This window comes from Schistocerca nitens, chromosome 2 (genome assembly GCF_023898315.1).
Source record: "Schistocerca nitens isolate TAMUIC-IGC-003100 chromosome 2, iqSchNite1.1, whole genome shotgun sequence".
Classification (NCBI taxonomy): domain Eukaryota; kingdom Metazoa; phylum Arthropoda; class Insecta; order Orthoptera; family Acrididae; genus Schistocerca; species Schistocerca nitens.
In genome coordinates this window covers 943,036,085-943,049,384 of record NC_064615.1, presented here as the reverse complement: position 1 = coordinate 943,049,384, position 13,300 = coordinate 943,036,085, and the positions used below count along the sequence as shown (strand labels likewise).

The 13,300-nt window shown below is 42.1% G+C and overlaps 1 protein-coding gene across 1 annotated transcript in view; it reads right to left on the bottom strand.

Annotated features, from left to right (window-relative positions):
• LOC126237268 (solute carrier family 17 member 9) overlaps positions 1–13,300 on the bottom strand; it is a 102,228-nt gene that overhangs the window by 43,353 nt on the left and 45,575 nt on the right. The gene's annotated exons all lie outside the window — the stretch shown is intronic.

Sequence of the window (13,300 nt, the reverse complement as noted above, 5' to 3'; positions counted from 1 at the left end):
GTCTAGCTTCCCACAAACTTAAAGCAGCTAAAGCTGTGGTGGACGATCTTTTGCGAGCTGGTACAGTCAGGCCATCAGACAGTGCTTGTGCCTTTCCAATTACACTAGTTCCTAAAAAGAATGGTACTTGGTGCCTATGTGGCGACTACTGCTACCTCAATACCTGTACAATCATTGAGAGCTACCCTGTTCAGAACTTGCACAATTTTTTGCACGTTTTAGCCAGGGCAAAAATTTTCGATATCATCGATTGAACAACTGAAAATTCTGATAGCAGCTGAAGATGTATCAAAAACTGCGATAATCATGCCATTCAGACTCTGAGTTCTTCTACATGCCTTATGGACTAAAAACAGGGCACAGACATGGCGAAGATATATCAATAGTGTACTGTTCAATTTTCCTTTTTGTTACGCCTGTCTAGATGATGTCATAATCTTTTTGCAAAATCAGCAGGACTATGACAACAACCTGTGTATCATCTTTGATAAGCTGACCTCTCATGGGGTCATGATAAACAATGATAAGTGCCAACTTTGGCAACCCCATGTGAACTTTGTCAGACACCATGTCAATGCCTCTGAGGTGTGCCCTACCCCTGAGAAAACTGACAAGATAACGTCTCCTCCCGTCTACTAACAACTACCAAGAGCTATGTAGGATTTTGGGTATCATAAATTTCTAGAGGAACCAATTATCACATACTGCTGAGACTTTGCTACCATTCACCGAAGCATTGTGCAGCAAGAATACATCTGGTAAACAAGGTCTCGACTGGACACTGCAAACACAGGCAGCCTTCAACAAAATAAATGCACACCTGTTACACGCCACACCCTTGCCCACCCATTGCCCAATGTGCATCTAACTACCACACCTGATGCTAGGGATCACACAACTGTATGTCTTATCATGGAACGGTTTGTCAGATCTAACATTAAAAAGGATTGAGCCACATGGGCCAGGACTTGGATTCCATGCCAGCAGGCAAAAACTGGCTGCCATGCAAAGACCCCCTTTGGTAGATGTCCAACTCCGGAGGAGCATTCCAGCATGTCCACACTGACATCATAGTGCCACTCCCCAAATGTCATGGTTACTGTTACATCCTTCAATGATGGAACACATATGATGGGTGGAGGCATGCCCTTTTCCAACACATCAGCAGAGACAGTTGCAAAAACTTTTGCTTTTGTCAACAGTTGGACTGCCAGATTTGGCTGCCCGGCCTCCTTAACGTTGGACCAGGGTCGCAGTTCAAATCCCAATTGTTTAATGATTTATGTCACCTATGCAGATGCCACCAGTTCCACAGAACAGCCTACCACCCCCAATCCAGTGGCCTTGTGGAACGGTGGCACCAGACGATGAAAAGTGCTCTCATGTGTCAGAATCGTGGGTATAGGCCCCTCCATTGGTTCTCCTGGGCATTTTCACAGCACATAAAGATGACCTTGATGCGTCACTTGCCAAATTACTATGTGGCGAGCCCCTCACTCTATCTGCTGAATTCATAGCACATGAAATGGTCCTCACAGACCGGGACTTACCAGACTTAGTCACGCGTGTGTAGACACACATACGAAACATCTGTGTGCCAGCCCCCCTCCCATCACATGACACTACAAATTTTTATTCATCAAGACCTGGCCACATACTCTCATGTGCTATTATGTACAGACACAGTGAAACCTGCCCTACAATTGCCATTTACAGGACCATACCATGTGTTGAAATGCAATACAAACACTTTTGATATCAAAATTGTTGGAAAACACACAACAGTGTAAGTTAACTGGCTTAAACTGGTGTGGACTTCAGTGAACTTGTCAAAACGCACACACCTTCCCTGCCACCTCCTATGTACCCATTAGTCAATTTCCAAGTGCATGTGGATCCCTGAGATTTTCTGCCCGATAACATATCTGTCATATGATACCAACCTCATGATTACCACCACCTACATGGACAGGCAGTCAGCTGCAAGTTCTGTCACACAAAGTTTCGTGCACACCATTCCGGCCCACCAGAAGCTGACATGGCAGGACTCACCTCCCATTTTTCACAGCCACGCAGCACATCCTGTGGATACAACAATACCATGCAGAGCTGCCAACATGCCCCCTTCTTCTAATATTGCTGCTGAGCCAGCAACAATTAAAGATGTTGCCAAGACTACATCCTCATCTGACAACAGTGCCGGCAGCAACCCATTTGGTTGCACTACTGAGGTCACGCTATGGGTGTGCCCTGCACCACCTGTCCCTCCTGTGCACCTTGCTGACTATGACGTGTCTTCCATTGCATCCACCATCACATAACTGTCCACATAACTTCTGCCAGACGATGCACTGCCGCAGTCTCTCCTTAAAAGCTCCACACTACAGGTGGGGGGGGGCTCTGTGTGGTGTAACATCTCTGACTGGAGATAAGGAGAATCACTGGTCCAGAAGGCAGAGAGAGTTAGTATGCTATGTATGCTCATAATGATTACATCAGTTATGTATATTGTGCTTACCAATAAATAACATGGAAATCATACCTCTATACTGTGTCACTATTCTGCCATCACACTACTGATACTCCATTGTGGTGAAATTTGATGCCAGTGTGACATCATTAACCCACCTCACAGCCTATAGCCTTTTTTTGGACTTGTCGACACCTTCTGTCTGAAGTATCACTGACCCTTAGGTTGACATCACAGGGTGCCATGGTTTTACACTATTAGAGAGGAAGGTTGTCTGCACCTCTGATCCAATTTCAAACTTCTGCTTCATAATATGAGAGAATTACAGGGTTTCAAAAAGGGACACTTTAATTGTGTTGTGCAATGTAGATTAATGGTCTGAGATACATTATCAAATTAATTCTGTGCTCATCTGTCAAGGTGTAATGTTACAATTGGTTGCACTGTTGTTTTTGCATCTTGCAGTATTGTGAGAGAAACAACTGACTTTTGAACAAGTGTCACTTCCAAGGGCAGCTACATGCACGTGCTTGTTTCAACTCCTATTGTTAGAGTCAGCAATGAAGAGTTGTTTTACTCACTATCTTTTTGGTCATTGAAGCAAAAGATGTTATGAATACTGGTCACTTAGTGCCTTCTTCAGTTATTAGATGTCCAACATCATAAATCCTCTGTAGGCTATAGCACCCTTCTTGAAATTCTGGATATAGTACCATTACAATGGAGTTATTTCTGAGCAGTTTTGAACTTTGTATCTGCTTAAATAGCAGAGAAGAATTTTTTCTACAAGTAATGTACTATTTAGCAAGATTTTCATGGAGTTATGTGTCCCAATGACCCACTGCAAAATTTTATGGATGCAGATTATTGACTGCTATGAATGTGATGAACAATTACCACTATTTTCAGTCATTCATCAAGTTCTATATATCCCTCCAAGAAGGAGAACCATCGGAGACGTGCAGCAATTCAAGATACATATTAAAAAAGGAGAAATAACTCTTAGAAACTTCATCTGTATACGGTAGTAAAATAATCTATTACTACACTGCTCACACACAAACTAAATGTCTTCCAGTAAGCTAGAATGACAGTGGTTAATTTGAAAAAAGATCTGCTGCTTCCTTGGTTATATTAAGTAGCTGCTGATTACCTTCTAATGGTAGTTTAATATTTACACCAATGCACTGAGATTTTTCAAAGGAAAAAGAGGAAAAAGCTAACTACATCTGTAACATCTGAGGCCTGTTTACATCACACCACTACTTGTCATGCAGTTTTACAATTAATATTGCTACTTGTCACACAGCTAGCAGGAACACTTAATCTCTGAATTTACAATTAAACAGTTAAAGGAGAAAAGAACTACTACTTACAAAAGTACTTTTACATGTATCTATCAGTAGTACTGAAATTTCACGTCTCATAATTTTAAACAAATAATTTGTACAATGAATAGCCAGTTCCTGATAAGAGAGCAAAGCAAGAGAAGAAGATAACTTGTTGAATATGTAGGAATAAGAAACCCCTATCCAGGAGAAAGAGAGATGAGAAAACACAAAATTTCTCAGACAAATGTTACACTAGAAATGCAGCTACTCAGATGGAGGAGAATCATTCACAACCGACTCAAAAAGACAACTTAAATCTGTATCATATTTACCAAACTTGTAAACATGCAATGAATACTGAAAAAAGGTAAAGAACGATTTCAACAAAGCAAGGGACTAAAACTCAGTATAATGGTGTATCAATCACAACTGGTGAAGATGGAAAAAACCACAAAGCACAAGCTCTGTGGATTCAAGTAGAGGTAAAAGAAGAGAACCACCTGCAAAATCAAATATCCAGTTCAACGGAACAGATGTTGACACACTTTACATTCTTGAGTAAGCATCATCAAGAGTTCGCAACACAAATACTGAAACAGATAGAAAGCACTTTACACCTTTAAATGAGACGAAAGTGGGCACTGAAAGAGCAAGTTAAATAACTAAGCAAGAGGAGGAAATCATATCACGTCAAAATGTGTGTGTGTGTGTGTGTTGGGGTTTATGGGCGCTCAACATCGAGGTCATCAGCGCCCACGTCAAAATGTAAATATACAACAAGCCTATGAGGGGTGTGAAGAAACAATCCACCTTGCCAGATTGAAAGAACCATCAAAACTGCAAAGCATGCTGAGAAATATAGAAAGGACCAAACACCGAAAAGCTATCACACAAAGTCCTCCTTCAGATTCACTCACTTACTCACTTGCACACACACACACACACACACACACACACACACAGTTTAGTTTACTCTTTGAATGTATCTGTCTGCCACTGAATTCCTCCTTTATGTAGTGAGTAGCAGTCTATCCTGATTCATATTGTCACATAGAAGAAGGTGTAATTAGATGAATGACAAACACCAACTTCACATAACGAAGGTTTATTCAGCACTTGCACATACAAGAGCGCGGAGCGAACTGCCTCCGGCCAGAATACATACAGTATATATATATATATATATATATATATATATATAGCTACAAAACATTCCAGTACAATGATTCTTGATATTTGTGGATAATTCTAGAATGTACTCAAACGGAATATAGACATTAAAATTGTATAGTCCAGGTGAGTTTTGAACTCATGACCCTCCATGCAACAGTTTAGTATCATAAACACTACACCAAAGTGCTACTCAACTTCTTCTGCGACATTGTTCCCTCCTTAAGAGAACAGCATCTCGGCATTACGTCCTTCTAGTCCGGGAACGAGTCATCGGTCCTGCATACTAAGAAACCCGATGACTGATGCTCGCCCTGGCGGTGATCTTCTCAGAACTTCTTTTGCCGCTATGCTCTTCATCACCTTTCCACTTGTCACCTGTCACTGGAGCTTCGTGTTTACCCTGGGTGGCAGGGTCCTTGTAGGGCTTCATTCGAATGATGTGGACCGTATCTCTGATCTTTCTTCGTCTTGCATCGAGGTCGAAATCTTCAACTTCGTAAGTAACATCAGACAACTTTCTTACAACCTTATAAGGTCCAAAGTAGCGCCTGAGGAGCTTCTCAGAGACACACACCTTCCAAACAGGAGTCAAGATCCAAACGAGGTCACCCGGCTGGTAGACAACAGGGCGGTGGCTCGCATCATACCTTCGGCGATCGTTTTCTCGAGCCTGCAACCTGTGGAGTTGGGCTAACTGCCAAGCTTTCTCAGCTCTGGTTAACACCTGGCCGATGTAGTCATCATCCACATCATCAGGATGTAACGGAAACACAGTGTCCATCATCATAGTTGCCTCACGCCCATGCACCAGGAAAAATGGCCGTAAATCCTGTGGTGTCTTGTTTGGTGATGTTGTAGGCAAACATCACGAAAGGTGGCACCTCACCCCAGTTGCTCTGCTCGACATTGGTGAACACTGATAGCATGTTGGCCAAGGTCTTATTAAGGCGTTCAGTAAGCTCGTTAGTTTGCATATGCTAGGCAGTCGTCATGTGATGAGTAATGTTGCACTGACAGTTTCTCTCTGTCACAATATTTGATTGAAAAACTTTCCCTCAATCTGTAATTAATGACCTTGGGGCACCGTGTTTTAATACAATACGATGAATTTGGCTACCTCGGATGCTTTGGATGTTTTCACAGCTTTTGTAATGGCATAGCGTGTCAGATAATCAGTGCAAACAATAATCCATCTATTGCCACTAGCAGATGTTGGAAATCATCCGAGGAGGTCAATCCCAACACCCTGGAAAGCCATTTCGGCTGGTGGAATTGGTATGAATCGGCCAGGTGGTTTCTGAGGAACTGCCTTCCTCCTCTGGCACTCTCTACAGTGCGACACATAGTGATGGACACTCCTAAATAAACCTGGCCAGAAAAATCTCTTGCGGATTCCACTGTAGGTCTTAATAAATCCTAAATGTCTGGCCTCATGTGTGTCATGGAATTTCTGTAGAACATCTAAGCGCATGTGTTTAGGAACTTTCCAAATGGATCAAAGTTTTTCTTGCCAAGTAATCCATTAACTACCTTAAATTGTCCTTTCACATCCTCTGACAGATTTAAAGCAAGCATAATTTGAGATATCTTGGCATCCTTATTCTGCTCGGCAGAGAGATCCTGGAGTGCAGTGAGACAGTCACTATCTTCATCAAAGTCTTGATGGTCTTGCACAGGGTTTCTTGAGAGACAGTCAGCATCTTGGTGTTTTCTTCCACTTTTGTACACAATGGTAATGTCATACCCTTGAAGACGTAGTGCTCACCTGGCGAGTCATCCTGTTGGATCATTAAGAGCTGTCAGCCAACAAAGTGAATGATGGTCCATAACAACTGTGAATGGCCTTCCATAGAGATACTGTCGAAATCTGCACATGGCCCAGATCACAGCAAGACATTCTCTTTCTGTAGTTGAGTAGTCTCTCTCGGCTTTTGTAAGTGTCCTAGAAGCATAGGCTATAACCTTCTCTTTTCCATCCGAAATTTGCACCAGAACACAACAATCTCATACCCACTGGCATCTGTGTGTAGTTCTGTAGGTGTTCTTTCATCATACATACCAAGTACAGGGTCAGTCATCAGAGCTTTTTGCAGCACATCGAAAGAATCCTGTTGAGCACTACCCCAGATAAATTGAGCATCTGCTTTTAACAACTCTTGGAGTGACCTGGCTTTGATACAAAAGTCTTTGATAAAACAACAGTAATAAGAACATAATCTGAGGAAGCTTCTCACATCTCTAATACTTTTAGGAATAAGAAATTCCATTATAGATCTCACCTTTCCTGGGTCTGGCCGCACACATTCATTTGACACAAGGTGTCCAAGAGACACTTTCTTGGATTAAGTTTCAGTCCACCTTGTTGGAGACACTTAAGAACGGCCCTCATTCTTTTTATATGTTCATCAAATGTCTCTGAGAACACTACAATGTCATCTAAATAACAAAGACACATCATCCACTTCAGGTGCCTTAGAAGATTATCCATCATCTATTCAAAAGTTGCTGGTGCATTACACAAATCAAATGGCATTACCTTAAACTCATACAAGCCCTCAGGGGTGATGAATGCAGTTTTCACACGATCAGCCTCATCTACTTCAATTTGCCAGTACCCCGAGTACATGTCCATGGTTGAGAAGAACTTAGCCCCCTTCAGACAATCTAGCGTATCGTCAATTCGTGGAAGAGGGTACACGTCCTTTTTAGTTATCTTATTAAGCTTCCTGAAATCAGCACAAAAGTGTAAACTGGTGACAACCATGCACTCTGAAAAGGCTGAATGATGTCATTCTTCATCATTTTCTCTACCTCATCACGAATTATTCGACGTTCCATTGCTGACACATGGTATGCTCTCTGGCTTATTGTTTGACAGTCTCCAGTGCTAATCCGGTGCTTCACTGTCAATTTGTCTAATTTGCTCTTCACCTGTGGACTGAAGCATTCAGAGGACTCTTGAAGAATGGCAAGTAGCTTCTTCTGTTGTTCCTTAGTGAGATCTGGTGATAGTCGAGCTAGAACATCTTGTCTCGTAGTGGTAGTGCTAATTTTGCCCACAGACTCGGCATGGGAGGTTTCTATGACGCTCAGCTGTTCTTCAATTAACAGCTCAGTGTTTGCTACACACATGCGTCTTGGAAGGATCTGCGGTTCTCAGCGACAGTTAACTATCCACAATTCACCGAATCCGTTCTTAAATGAGACGACAGAGGCTGGGATGACCAAGTTATTCTTCAGTGGTATGCTTCTCTTACATTCCACTACAAGATCGATGGGTTGGTGCATGGCATGACATGCAACAGTTACCTTTCTAGTGCTGACTGCAGGAATGATCACTTCATCCAGCACACATAGTCTCCACACACTTGGATGCGCATCTTCCTGTCCACAGTATCTCATCTCGTCTAGCATAATCTTCAAGCGACCACAATCTATAATTGCCTGAGAAGCTTTCAAAAAGTCCCATCCGAGAATGATGTAATGACTAAACTCTTGTAAGATGATGAATTCTAACGGCTGTGTATGGCCACTTATACTCACATGAATGGTACATCTATCTGTAGGTTTTACGTATTTTCCATTAGCCACCTTCAGCAGAGATGTTTTGTTGTCGGCGAATATGGTTTTCTGCAACTGGTGGTGGTACTTCTCCAAAACGACTAAATATGATGCTCCAGAGTCCACAAGAGCTTGGGCTGGTCAGCCAACCATGGGGATATCGACATAGTTTCCTATCATTTTTGAAGTGATTGACGGCGGAGGATTTTTCTCTTCAGTGGCCTCACCTCCAAGGAAGGTTGCACCATTTAGTTTTCCTGGCTGTGGTGGCTAGGTGATCAGCAATGGAGACCTTGATTGGCATGTTGGGGAGCATCCTTTCCAGTGGCTAGCTTCCGGCGAAGGTGACCTACGTCGTTCTGCACCTACATTTTCTTGTTCGTCGTCCGGGAGTTGATCTGCTAAGATCGGTCTGCTGTCTTCTGGCATGGGCATAATCAACTATCCACCACCTTTCTCAACAATAGCACACCACATGTCCCATTCGTCTGCAGTGGAAACATACTGGTTGGTTATCCTGGGTCCTCCAGATGTCAGTTTTCCTTGGTGCCCAAACAGGTTCCTCATGCTGCATTGTAGGAACGTAACTCCGCCTGGGTCTCGACTTTTTCACCATTTTAAAGGGAAATGAATGACAAGAGATTGGGTTCAATGACTGTTCCACTTCCTCCCTTATGATCTCTTGAATCATCTCAGGTTTTTGCTCGCCTGCAATCCAAGTGCCTTCTGAATTTCCTCTCACCATCTGACGAAGAACACTTGTGAAATCCGTTGCTTCCTCCATCACAGACATCGATACAACATTTGGAAGCTTATCAAACTTCTTGCATGTAATTCTTTTTTGATGCATTGTCTCAATGTACCGGCACCATTTTATGAAGCCGTCTGCTGTCGAAACCTCCTTCAGGAGTAGGGCTTGATACACATCCTCAGCAACACCCTTCATGAGATGTGCTTCCTCCTCCATTCTAGGATCCACTATTTTACACAACTCCAAGACGTCTTGAATGTAGGATGCTGTAGTTTCTCCTGGACGCTGTGCCCTGCACTTTAATTTATCTTCAGCCTTGCACTTCTGTCGTTGTGTGTCGCCGAAATACTTGTGCAGTTCCGCCTGGAATACTTCCCAGCTTGTGAACTTCTCCTCGTTGTTCTCATACCATTGCTTGGCAGTGCCCTCCAAGTAGAAAAATACATTAGTCAAACACACGGTGTCATCCCATTTCTTAAATTTGACTATACACTCATATACCTTCAGCCACTTGTTTGGATCTTGGTCATTGTCACCAGAGATCCCAGAAGGATGTCTCATGTGGTGGCACACAGTTGCTGTCATCATAACGTCATCTTCTTCTTCTGCCTCTGGTAGATTGCGATCTGTTGAATATGGCTCAAACTCGGGTTTCTTGCCACGTAAAAGGTGGCTCTGTCGTGGCCTGACGGGAGCCACTGTGTCGTCGATAATGTGCGCTGCCACAAATTCCAATACCCGGCGTCTCCATCAGAATAATGTCACGTAGAAGAAGGTGTAATTAGATGAATGACATACACTAACTTCACTTAACGAAGGTTTATTCAGCACTTGCAGATACAAGAGTGTGGAGCAAACTGCCTCCAGCCAGAACACATACAGTATATATACAGCTACAGAAAATTTCAGTACAATGATTCTTGATATTTGTGGATACTTCTAGAATGTACTCAAACTGAATACAGAAATTAAAATTGTTTAGTTCAGGTGAGTTTTGAATTCACGACCCTCTGTGCAACAGTTGAGTATCATAACCACTACACCACAATGCTACTCAACTTCTTCTGCGACAATATTATTATTCCATCCTCAAATTTCCATTGCTTGATTTTGGCTAGTGGCTTTCCTTCCATTCATCAACCCATTGCTGTTTCCATTTGTTACTGCTCTCTATCTTATTAGATAACTCAATGTCCATCTTTTCTTTCTCTACTCTCCAAAACCCCCTTGTCACTCATGAACAGCACATGCTTGTCACCCACTCACCAAGTACTGTGCGATGCACTGACTTCCGAACTACCCTGCAGCAATGGTCTCCTTTGATTTTCCTGGTCCTTAAGCATCATCCCACCAACTCCCTTCTACCAAGTGTATTTTCATGTGTTTCCCTTGATCTGCCTTCACCACATGTGTGTTCTCATACTTTGATTCAACAATTCTGCTCCCTCCCCTACATTCAAGGCTATGTGTGAGCAATTTGTGCTTGCTGAGTGAGTTTTTGTTTTTCTAAATATGAAAACCATGCTTTGTCCAATAGCTAAGACTATTTTTAAATGAGCCCATCTGGCGGTCAAAACCTCATCTTTGTGGTGAGCAGTTATCCATTCTAATTCGTATTGCTGTTATTGCATCCTGGATTTTTATTGTTTACTTTCAAATGTTCAATACAACCAAGTGATATGTTACAAAAACTCCCAAAAATGTAATTGCCCCTTACAAAAATAAGTCCTCCAAAACAAGCACATATCTTCCACACTTGGTTACCTAACACAATATGAAATGTATAGATTACTACTCACTGCATTGAGTTGCAGACAGGCACACCAAATGTATGCAATTGGATACTATTAAGCTGTTGGACCACAGCCTCCTTCAGGAGCACAAAGAGGATTACATGAAAGAAGGGTATGTTGCAGGTCACCTTGAACAACTTATTTCTTCATTGAAGACATCATCTACAAAATATACATTGAACAGCCATGGGCAAAGGAATGGCACTATCCTATGCTGACCTTTACATGGGCCATATAAAGGAATTCTTACTGACCACACAAAGTCCCAAACCCATCACCTGGTTCAGATTCATTGCTGACATCATCTTGATCTTGAATGAGGGTGAGGGCACCCTATACACATTCCTCCATGACCTCAACACCTCTCCCCCATTTGCTTCACCTGATCCACCTCTGCCTAATGAGCCATCTCCCTTGATGTTGATCTCCACCTCAAGGTGGCTACATCAATCCACATGAAAGTTAGCAACCACCTACAATATCTCCATTCAGACAGCTGCCACCCATTCCACACAGAGAACTCTCTTCCATACAGCCTAACCCCTAATGATCATCAAAACTGCAGAGACAAGCAGTTCATCTCCAAATAAGCTGAGGGTCTCACTGATGGCTTCACAGACTGGAGCTACCCTCTTCACCTTTCCAGAAACAGATCTCCCACTCTGTCTCCACAGTCACCTGCCATTGTCCACATACCAACTTAACTAGCCACAAAAAGAGCCTCCTCCTACCACCACCCTTGTTGCTTAGTGAATAAGCAGTACTATCCACTCAAGACTGGAGCAACTGAACACACACTCTGCCAGCATTTCCACTACCTTACCATCTTTTGTTTGATCCTGAAATGAGAAATATCTTCCTTCCTACATCCCTCCTACAGTGGTGTTCGCTGTCCATCCAACCTATGCAATGTCTTTGCCATGTTGACTCATATTCCGGTAATATATATAGAGCCACAACCCGCCCCAGACATCTTCCCACTACTACCTACTTCAGTTCTATCACAAGCATCTCCTGCCCATTCAAAGACACAGGTTCATGTGTGACAGCAGCCATCTGGACTACTAACTTAGCTGCAATCACAGTGTGGCATGAACAGTAACAAACAAGCTATCTATCTGCACTAATGGCAACCATCAAACTGTGGCCAAGATGCATTTGCCAAGCATGCAGCCTATTTTAATCACTGCTTCACAGCCTTTGTAAACTGCATTCTTCCCATCAACACCACCTTTTCTGAATTGTGCCAAGGGATCTCTCCCTCCAACATATCCTTTGTTTCACAAGCTGCAACATGGTCTCAGCTTAAAACAGTGATCCAGGAAGTGTAGAACGAATTTATTTTATTTCCACCAATGATCACAAAACTTTTGGTCATTAGACTATTGGTTTCAGTCAGCAATGACCATCTTCAGATCTGCAGCAAGTTGGGAAATGGAATACAACCAGTGAACAGATTATGCATTAGAATAATAAAACATGCCACAACAAAAAATTATTAGTTTCATGGTTATGAAAACATACACTTAAAATGACGAGACATATCTATTTTATAAGCTGTCCTAAAATAATAAAGCCATAGTGGCATTGTCACAAAATATACACAAGCAGCATAGCATCATTGCACATATTTAAATATTTATATCCCACCAGTACACCCACACAGTCCTTTCCCCTTCTCTACAAGGAGAAAAATATCACAATGCCAAAAACCATGTCAAACTGTAGATTGTGAGGTAGATTTAAAGCTACCAGCATAGACAACTAGCAGCTTCATGTTAGCAAGATAACACAAAAAGTACTTCAAACATGACCGGGTGAAAACAGAGTCTTGCATAAGCCAGAATTCCTCTGCAGTTTACTCTCAACAAGTATGGAAAATACTAACTGCAACATCTGCAAGATGATCAAATTGTTGGTTTTCTACTGGGCCTTATAATGTTTAATTTTTTCTGTATGTACTGTAATACCTTAATATTATTTTATTATACTGCACACACTGTTCTTTATTGTATCAAATCATATGTTTATCTGATGACACCCACATGAAATTGTAGCATACCTGGATGAATAAAAGAAATGAAATTTCATTTTTTCCATAATAGAAAGTTTTGTTGGGTTTGTTTCTCTAGTTTTCATCTGCAGAAGACACACTACAAATGATGCTTTTCGATTTTGTAATCTGAGAGCGCTCTGATAGTATTAGTGAATGACAGGTAGA